Below are 9,759 nucleotides of genomic sequence, written 5' to 3' on the forward strand. Positions count from 1 at the left end.
CTCTCTCACACCATACACAAAGATAAACTCCAAATGGATGAAAGACCTCGATGTGAGACAGGAATCCATCAAAATCCTAGAGGAGAACATAGGCAGCAACCTCTATGACATCGGCCACAGCAAACTTTTTCATGACACAGCTCCAAAGGCAAGAGAGAGAAAAGATAAAAATGAACTTGTGGGGCTTCATCAAGATAAAAAGCTTCTGCACAGCCAAGAAAACAGTCCAAAAAACTAAGAGGCAGCCCACGGAATGGGAGAATATATTTGCAAATGATACTACAGATAAAAGACTGGTATCCAAGATCTACAAAGAACTTCTAACACTCAATACACAAGAAACAAATAAATCATAAAATGGGCAGAAGATATGAACAGACACTTTTCCAATGAAGACATACACATGGCTAACGGACACATGAACAAACATTCAAAATCATTAGCCATCAGGGAAATTCAAATCAAAACCACACTGAGATAGCACCTTACGCCAGTTAGAATGGCAAAAATTGACAACGCAAGAAACAACAATTGTTGGATAGGATGTGGAGAAAGGGGATACTTCCTACATTGTTGGTGGGAATGCAAGTTGGTACAGCCACTCTGGAAAACAGTGTGGAGGTCCCTTAAAAAGTTAAAAATTGAGCCACCCTATGATCCAGCCATTGCACTACTGGGTGTTTACCCCAAAGATACAGACGTAGTGAAGAGAAGGGTCATATGCACCCCAATGTTCATAGCAGCATAGTCCACAATAGCTAAATCATGGAAGGAGCAGAGATGCCCTTCAACAAACGACTGGATTAAGAAGATGTGGTCCATATATACAGTGGAATATTACTCAGCTATCAAAAAGAATGATTTCTCAACATTTGCTGCAACATGGACGGCACTGGAGGAGATAATGCTAAGTGAAATAAGTCATGCAGAGAAAGACTATTATCATATGGTTTCTCTCATCTATGGAACATAAGAACTAGGAAGATCAGTAGGAGAAGAAAGGGATAAAGAAAGGGGGGGTAATCAGAAGGGGGAATGAAGCATGAAAGACTACAGACTCTGAGACACAAACTGAGGGCTTCAGAGGGGAGTGGGGTGGTGGAATGGGATAGGCCGGTGATGGGTAGTATGGAGGGCACATATTGCATGGTGCACTGGGTGTTATATGCAACTAATGAATCATCGAACTTTACATCAGAAACCAGGGATGTACTGTATGGTGACTAACATAATATAATAAAAAAAATATTATAGAAAAAATAAAAGTGAATGGATGAAAAAAAAGACTGTAGTTAGAGATACAGAAGGACACTGTAGTATTCTTAACAGGTGTATCCAGCAAGAGGATCTAAGAATTATAAATATCTATGTCCCAAACAGGTCAGCAGCCAACTACATAAGTCAGCTCTTAATCAGAATAAAGATACATCTAGATAATAATACGTTAATAGTAGGGGACCCCAACACTCCACTCTCAGAAATAGACAGATCATCTAAGCAGAAAATCAACAAGGAAAAAAGAGCTTTGAATGACACACTAGACCAGATGGACCTCATAGATATATACCCAATACTATACCCTGAAACAACAGAATACTCGTTCTTTTTGAATGCATGTGGAACTTTCTCCAGAATAGACCATATACTGGGTCACAAAACAGGTCTCAACTGATACCAAAAGACTGAAATTATTCCCTGCATATTCTCAGACCACAATGCTTTGAAACTGGATCTCAATCACAAGGAAAATTTGGAAGAAACTCAAACAGTTGGAAGGTAAGAACCATCCTGCTTAAGAATGATTGGGTCAACCAGGAAATTAAAGAAGAACTGAAGTAATTTATGGAAGCCAATGAGAACGAAAACACATCGGTCCAAAACCTATGGGATACTGCAAAGATGGTCCCATGGGGAAAATACATAGCCATCCAAGCCTCACTCGAACAGAAAAATCACGAATACACAAGCTAACTTTACATCTTAAAGAACTGGAGCAAGAACAATAAATAAAGTCTATGCCATGCAGAAGAGAAATTAGCAAGATTAGAGCAGAGATCAATGAATTAGAAACCAGAAATACAGTAGAGCACATCAATGAAACTAGAAGCTGGTTTTTGAAAGAATTAATAAGATTGATAACCCGCTGGCCAGACTTATCCAAAAGAAAAGAGAAAGGACCCAAAATAATAAAATAATGAATGAAAAGGGAGAGATCACAGCTAACACTAAGGAAATAGAAACTATTATTAGAAATTATTATCAACAACTATATGCCAATAAATTAAGCAACCTGGAAGAAATGGATGCCTTCCTGGAAACCTATAAACTACCAAGACTGTAACAGGAAGAAATTGACAATCTGAATAGAACAATAACCAGTAACGAAATTGAAGCAGTGACCAAACCTCCCAAAAAAACAAGAGTCTAGGAGCTGATGGATTCCCTGGGGCATTCTACGAAACATTCAAAGAAGAAATAATACCTATTCTCTTGATGCTGTTTCAAAAAATAGAAACAGAAGAAAACTTCCAAACTCATTCTATGAGGCCAGCATTACCTTGATCCCAAAACCAGGCAAAGACCCCATCAAAAAGCAGAATTACACATCTCCAAAGGCAAGAGAAACAAAAGAAAAAATGAACTTGTGGGACTTCATCAAGATAAAAAGCTTCTGGACAGCCAAGGAAACAGTCAAAAAAACTAAGAGGCAGCCCACGGAATGGGAGAAGATATTTGCAAATGACACTACAGATAAAAGACTAGTATCCAAGATCCACAAAGAACTTCTCAAACTCAATACATGGGAAACAACTAATCAAATCAAAAAATGGGCAGAAGATATGAACAGACACTTTTCCGATGAAGATATACAAATGGCTAACATACACATGAAAAAATGTCCAACATCATTAGCCATCAGGAAATTCAAATCAAAACCACCAAAAAGAATAAGTATTAATTTTAGTTAGTAATTTTGAATTGAATCTCAGATAGAAAGCAATTTCAAAGTACTTGTGTGAGGATTTTTTTTTGTATGACTGTGCTTTTCCCTTTCTTCTTTCTTTTCCAATAGGCATAACTAAAAATTCTTCATGGTCTCCAACATGCCTGGGTATTTCTGTGAATTTTCTTCTGCTTAGAATATGTATCAATTCCTTTGGAATACAATTTTCAGCTTTTGTGTGAGCAATAAAGGAGATTCAACATTATATTTAATAAAGGATATTTGGGGGTTGGTAGAAAGGACATATATTGAAGATATGTTCTTGCACTGTGATCTGGAGGGACTTGAATATACAGCCTCTGTAGATGTTCCTTTTTACAAAGCATTATCTCTGAAATATTTAAAAAATATTTTATAGAAATGGAATAAAATGGCAATCTGCATTGCTGAATAATTTCTATAGTTCTCAAATACATTTTTCCTGAGAAATTTTATAGAACATTTTGTTACTTATTCTGTGGCTTTGTTATTTTATTTTAATTTGGTTCTGTCATGTGAATGATAAGCAGTCAAGGCTGAAAATTTCCTGCTTTGCAATTCTCTGAATGTTAATAATTATACTAATTAGCAATTCACACACACACAAAAAAACAAATTGAGATACCACCTTACGCTAGTAAAAATGGCAAAAATTGAGAAGACAAGAAACAACAAATATTGGAGAGGATGTGGAGAAGGGGGATCCCTCTTACACTGTTGGTGGGAATGCAAGTTGGTACAGCCACTCCGGAAAACAGTGTGGAGGTCCCTCAAAAAGTTAAAAATTGAGCTACCCTATGACCAGCAATTGCACTACAGGGCATTTACCCCAAAGATACAGACGTAGTGAAGAGAAGGGCCATATGCACCCCAATGTTCATAGCAGCATTGTCCACAATAGCTAAATTGTGGAAGGAGCCGAGATGCCCTTCAACAAATGACTGGATTAAGAAGATGTGGTCCATATATACAATGGAATATTACTCAGCCATCAGAAAGAACAATTACCCAACATTTGCAGTAACATGGACGGGACTAGAGGAGATTATGCTAAGTGAAATAAGTCAAGCAGAAGAAGAATTATCATATGGTTTCACTCATTTATGGAACAGAAAAAATAGGAAGATCGGTAGGAGAAGGAAGGGAAAATGAAGGGGGGGGTAAACAGAAGGGGGAGTGAACCACAAGAGACTATGGACTCTGGGAAACAAACTGAGGGCTTCAAAGGGGAGAGGGGTGAGGGATTGGGATAGGCCAGTGATGGGTATTAAGGAGGGCACGTATTGAATGGTGCACTGGGTGTTGTATGCAAATAATGAATCATGGAACATTACATCAAAAACTAAGGATATACTGTATGGTGACTGACATAAAAATTATTTAAAAAATTTTTAAAAAAGCACGATTACCCAACATTTGTATCAACATGGATGGAACTGGAGGAGATTATGCTAAGTGAAAAAAGTCAAGCAGAGAAAGACAATTATCATATTGTTTCACTTATTTGTGAAACATAAGGAGTAGCAGGGAGGACATTAAGAGAAGGAAGGGAAAAATGAAGTGGGGGGAATCAGAGGGGAAGAGGAACCATGAGAGACTCTGGACTCCGGGATACAAACTGAGGGTTTCAGGGCGGGGGTGGAGGGATGGGTTAGTCTGGTGATGGGTATTAAGGAGGGCACGTATTGCCTGGAGCACTGGGTGTTATACACAAACAATGAACACTACATCAAAAACTAATGATGTACTGTATGGTGACTACCATAATCAAATTAGAAGCAATATTTCAAATAAGAAAAGATCATTGTGTATTTCACGTAAAAAACTGGTATTCAATGAATGATTACTGAACAGGTACTCATGGCTATTGTTGAAGCTGACATCTATAAATTTAAGTTCTTAATCATTTTCAACATTCAAAAGCAGAAATTAGGAGCTATAGAATCCCTAAGGATCAGCAGTAAGGGACAAATAGTAGGAAACATGAAGCCAAAACATAAGAAGTATGCATCAAGTATGCATAGATAAGAGCCTATTAAAGTAATGACATAGAAAGCAAAAATGGAATTCCGCATGTAGAAGACAACAAATGTGGTCACCAGCATCAGGATGGTACGGGTGGCTCTGGTCTCTGGGGGAATTTGCAGTAACCATCAGGGGTGTGAATACACCGCACTCTCTGATGGTGCCCGTGCAGGAGCAGCACCATGGAGCCACTGCACCAGACCATGAGCCCAATAAACATGGCGCCAGAGATGGACCATGAGAAGACAAGACCTGTATTAGGACCTAAGGAGGAGCAAAACCATTTGCCTTGGGTATGGTTGTATGTGTCCTGGAGACCAGTCACTTTCACAGGAACATAGATACTAATTAAGACACTGGAGATCCAGCAGATGAACGGGAAGGACCAATGACCTTGGGGGCTCATCCTCTGAGCATCCTCCCCACTGTCCTGGGGAAGAGAATGACACACCGAAAAGTGCTCAAGACACCGGTGGAGCACAAGGTGGTGCTACAGGTCATTCAGTGGATGTAATGGACACGTGTACACCCAAGAGTGGACAGGGGGTGCCTAAAGACAAAACCCACCATTGGGAGTGGAACCCCGGTGGAGAGAAGAACCAAAGCCATGTGGGTGGGAATCCTGTTGAAGAGCCTCTGCTCGTGTCCATGCAAGATTGGAGGGACGTTATGGGAGAAGAGGAGGACACTGGCACAATACCCAACCCCAACAAAACGATGGTTTTCAGAGCCTCTCTCCCTGTGGTTCTTAGGGCGTTGCTCTGCAAAGACATGGTGAGGGCTTCAGAGTGGCCCGGAGTGAAGAGTAGGCTCTGTTAGTGCCAGCCTAAGAACTCGTCTTAGTTATAGGACCTCGAAGGGATTCTGGGCCTTTTCCTCTCCTTTCCTGTAAAGGGAGACACAGTCATATTCCACAGGAGACTCGACCTGGAGAACATGTCATGGACACCAATTTCATACTACTACTTTGTATTTCTATTTACATTTATGTTCTGACTCCCCATCAGAATACAAAGTCCATGAACTCAGGAAGCATGCCTATCTTGGTCAAAAATATGGTTGACACCCAATGGGTATAATATAACTATGTACTTTATAAATGAATATATGGAAGGAGACAAGAATACAGTGCACCATCTTTATAATTCATTTCCATCCCGTCTGCAATTATAATGCATTAATAAAGTCAAATGAAAATGCAAAAACAATATAGAAATTTTAAGATTAACTAAAATTGCAAGAAAATAGTAATGAATCATGGAACTTTACATCAAAAACTTGGGATGTACTGTATGGTGACTAACATAATAAAAAATTATAAATAAATAAAGCTACTCAGAAGCAAAATTCAAAAAGAATATTCACCTGTTTTTTTGAATTATGAACATTTCTATTTATTCTTAGCACACACACACACACACACACATATACACTGGAAGTGGATATCCTGTCGTTATGTCACAAGCAAAGACTGGTCATTCCCAAACACCTACCTATAGCTCTAAGTTCTAGACCTATATATTCAACTGCATACATCGTTACCTCCTTACATCCCACAGGTGTTTCAAACTCGATATACCTAAATTGAATTCACTTATCTTCCTTCTACTGGACCTATACTACGTCCCCAAATCGATCCTCCATTTGCAATCTGTCCTGTAAATGGTGTCACCATCTACTCATTTAAGCCAGATAATTATCCTTGACTCATCCTTTTCCATTATCTCTCACATCTCTATTTGATTACTATTTTTAAGTCAATTTGCTTTGATTATTGCAATATCTCTTAACTACCTGGCCTCTAATCTCTCTGCTTCTGAGGACTCGATATTATATATTAGAGTGACAGTACACAAAATACTTTTCAAAAAATCCGTAGTCATTTGAATACACAACATGTGCCTGAAATGTCTTCAGATATTCTATTTATTATAGAAAATATCCCCAGTGACCGAAGAATTCTAGTTGTTAATACTTCCAGCGATTCTAACCGGTTGAGAAGTCAGTTCCTGGAGAGCTTTTCAAAGTGGTCTCCCACTCACCTCAGTCCACACGAAAAAGTAAACACTACTCAGAACAGCCGATCAAGAGGGCACTTCCTGTGAGGAGCGCTGGGTGTTGAATGTAAGTGATCACTGAATTCTAGTCCCGAAACCAGTGGCACACTGTATGTTAACCAAAATTTTTAAAAATCATCAAGCTGTACACCTTCACTATACAGAATTGTATGAGTCAATTCACCTCAGTAAAGCTAGTAAAACCCTTCTATCATTAAACCATGCGACGGCTTCACATCTGAGTTCTTGAGTTCCCACACTTGTCTGACTCTTGATTCGCATTTATAAAATCCAGAACCGACTAAAGTAGTTGCCTGAGCTCGAAAGCAACCATAGCGCATTCAGGTGGCCCATTAAAATAGAGGCTCATCTGAGCCCGTATGAGTGAAAAAGAAGGTTCTGTGACATACAGGAGAAAGACAGACTCATTCTGGTAAAAGGTGTGAAGTCTTCCAAAGGCAACGATCCTAACCGTTCCTGTAGGATTCAGACACCGCTGTCAGAAAACAAATGATATTGAGGGAAAACATCTGAGTTACTAAACTTTCCTGCTCTTTGGGAAAACTGGGTCCATGTTAGGGGACTGTTGTGTAGACAAGACAGGAAACAGCATAGGGAGTAGCTTGTGACCATCGGCTTTGGACTCTCCCAGTACGGGTCTCCTCTTCCCCTCTCCTCAATGACAGTTAGTGGTGCTGGGGCTTTAGGACAGACCCTCGAGCTCTGAGAACCTGTGCTCTCATCAGTGACGTGGGAATGGCTGCGGAACCTGGGGTCAGAGGCTGAATCCTTGAGCGGACGAAGATTCCAACCTCTGCGTCCTGAAAGCTCTGTGTCACAACCATCCACTCAGGAGCGCAGTCGCACCTGGGGAGCGCCACCTCTCTGTGCAGCTGCTTCCTCATGAAAAGCCAAGTTTGCGTTAACACAGAACTCCACTCGGAAGCCTCACGCGGATATGCCAGGTGGTTTCACGTCAGTTATGGGTCACGATGGCTAGAGCAAAGCTCTCGTGAAGTGGTGGGAGGAATTATCTTTATGATAAGTGTTGTTTCCTTGTTTTGATCACCTACCGCTGCAGGGATTCAAGGGAAGAACAAGGACACGTAAAACGGGAACAGCAGACTGGCTGTGTTCCAAAACTCACACGGTTTTGTGGGACTTGAAAGCGAACCAGAGTTCATCTTACTAGAATTTTCTCTCTCCACCTGCTGCATCAAGTTAAACAAAGATAGAGGGGCCCTTTTCTACTTATTCAAAATACAAGCAATACCCCCAGTTTCGACACAAGACAGAGCATCAGACAGAGCATCAGTAAGGAAGCATTGCCCCCAAACGCACTGGAGACCACCTCGACCTACAGACATCGTGACCCCCCCGACCCAGCAGCGGCAGAGTCGACCCGCGTCCACAGAGTACGCACCAGGAAACATCATACGCTAGGTCCCAAAACACGTCTTAACAGATTTACGAAGATTTACGAAGACTGACATCGTATCAGGTATCTTTTCTGACCACAAGGACATGAAACTGGTAATCAGTAATAGCAGGAAAACAGGAAAATTCACAAATATGCGTGGATTCAACAACGCACACCTGCACAACCCGTGGGGGCAAAGAAGAAATCAAAGGGAAACCAAGAAATATTTCGAGACAAGCATAAGTGGAAACAACACACTAAACGTACGGAATTCAGCAAAACCAGTGTAAGAGGAATGTTGATAGCGATAAACGCTTACCTTAAGAAAAAAGAAAGATCTCGGCGCCTGGCTGGCTCAGTCCGTGGAGCATAACGCTTGATCTCCGGGTTGTAAGTTCAAGCCCCATGTTGGGTGTATTGATTACTTAAAATCTTAAAAAAAAAAAAAAAAAAAAAAAAAAGGAACATAAGGAGTAGCAGGGAGGACATTAGAAGGAAGGGAAAAAGGAAGGGGGGGCTCCGAGGGGGGGATGAACCATGACAGACTATGGACTCCAGGAAAGAAACTGAGGGTTGGGGTGGGGGGACAGGCTAGTCCTGTGACGGGTAGTAAGGAGGGCACGTACTGCGTGGAGCACTGGGTGTTATACGCAAACAATGAATCATGGAACACTGCATCAACAACTAATGAGGTACTGTATGGTGACTAACATAATAATTAAAAAAAGGAGGAGAAGGAGGAGAGGGAGAAGAGGAAGACGAAGAAACAATGGTCTCAATAAACCACCTCAGCTTGTACCTCAAGGAACTAAAAACAGAACTCAGCCCAAAGTACTTAGAGGGAAGGAAATAACAAATGTCAGAGCAGAAATAATGAAACAGAAACCAGAAAAACAATAGAAACAGTTGCTGCAACCCAGAGCTTGCTTCTGGAAAAGACTCTCGTCTTGCTACTCACCAGTGGCAGGAACGTGAGGGGGGACAACCTTCATGCTCAGGCAGCCAACTGCGTCTCCCACTCCTCTCCCGTCCTCGCCCCTTTCCTTCCTGCAGTCAGCTGAATGAATTCACTTCCCTAGAAAGAACCACTTGTTTTCACTTCCCACAATGCACGTTCCTCCTCCTCCTGGAAGCCCCTCCCCCCATCACCTCCCAGGACTCACACCTTCGCAGGCTCCAGCCCGCCCGAGGGCACCTGCTCGCAGACACCTGATGGCCATTCTCCATCAGCACGTCCCTGTTTGTTTCTTCACTCCTGTATCCTCGCCCTTCCC

The 9,759-nt window shown here is 41.2% G+C and overlaps 1 pseudogene; it reads right to left on the reverse strand.

Moving 5' to 3' along the window:
• Positions 1-4,899: 4,899 nt before the first annotated feature.
• Positions 4,900-5,960, reverse strand: LOC103677305 (annotated as a pseudogene).
• Positions 5,961-9,759: the final 3,799 nt, after the last annotated feature.

The sequence above is a fragment of the Ursus maritimus genome, unplaced genomic scaffold (genome assembly GCF_017311325.1).
Source record: "Ursus maritimus isolate PB19 unplaced genomic scaffold, ASM1731132v1 scaffold_19, whole genome shotgun sequence".
In the NCBI taxonomy this organism is placed as follows: Eukaryota; Metazoa; Chordata; class Mammalia; order Carnivora; family Ursidae; genus Ursus; species Ursus maritimus.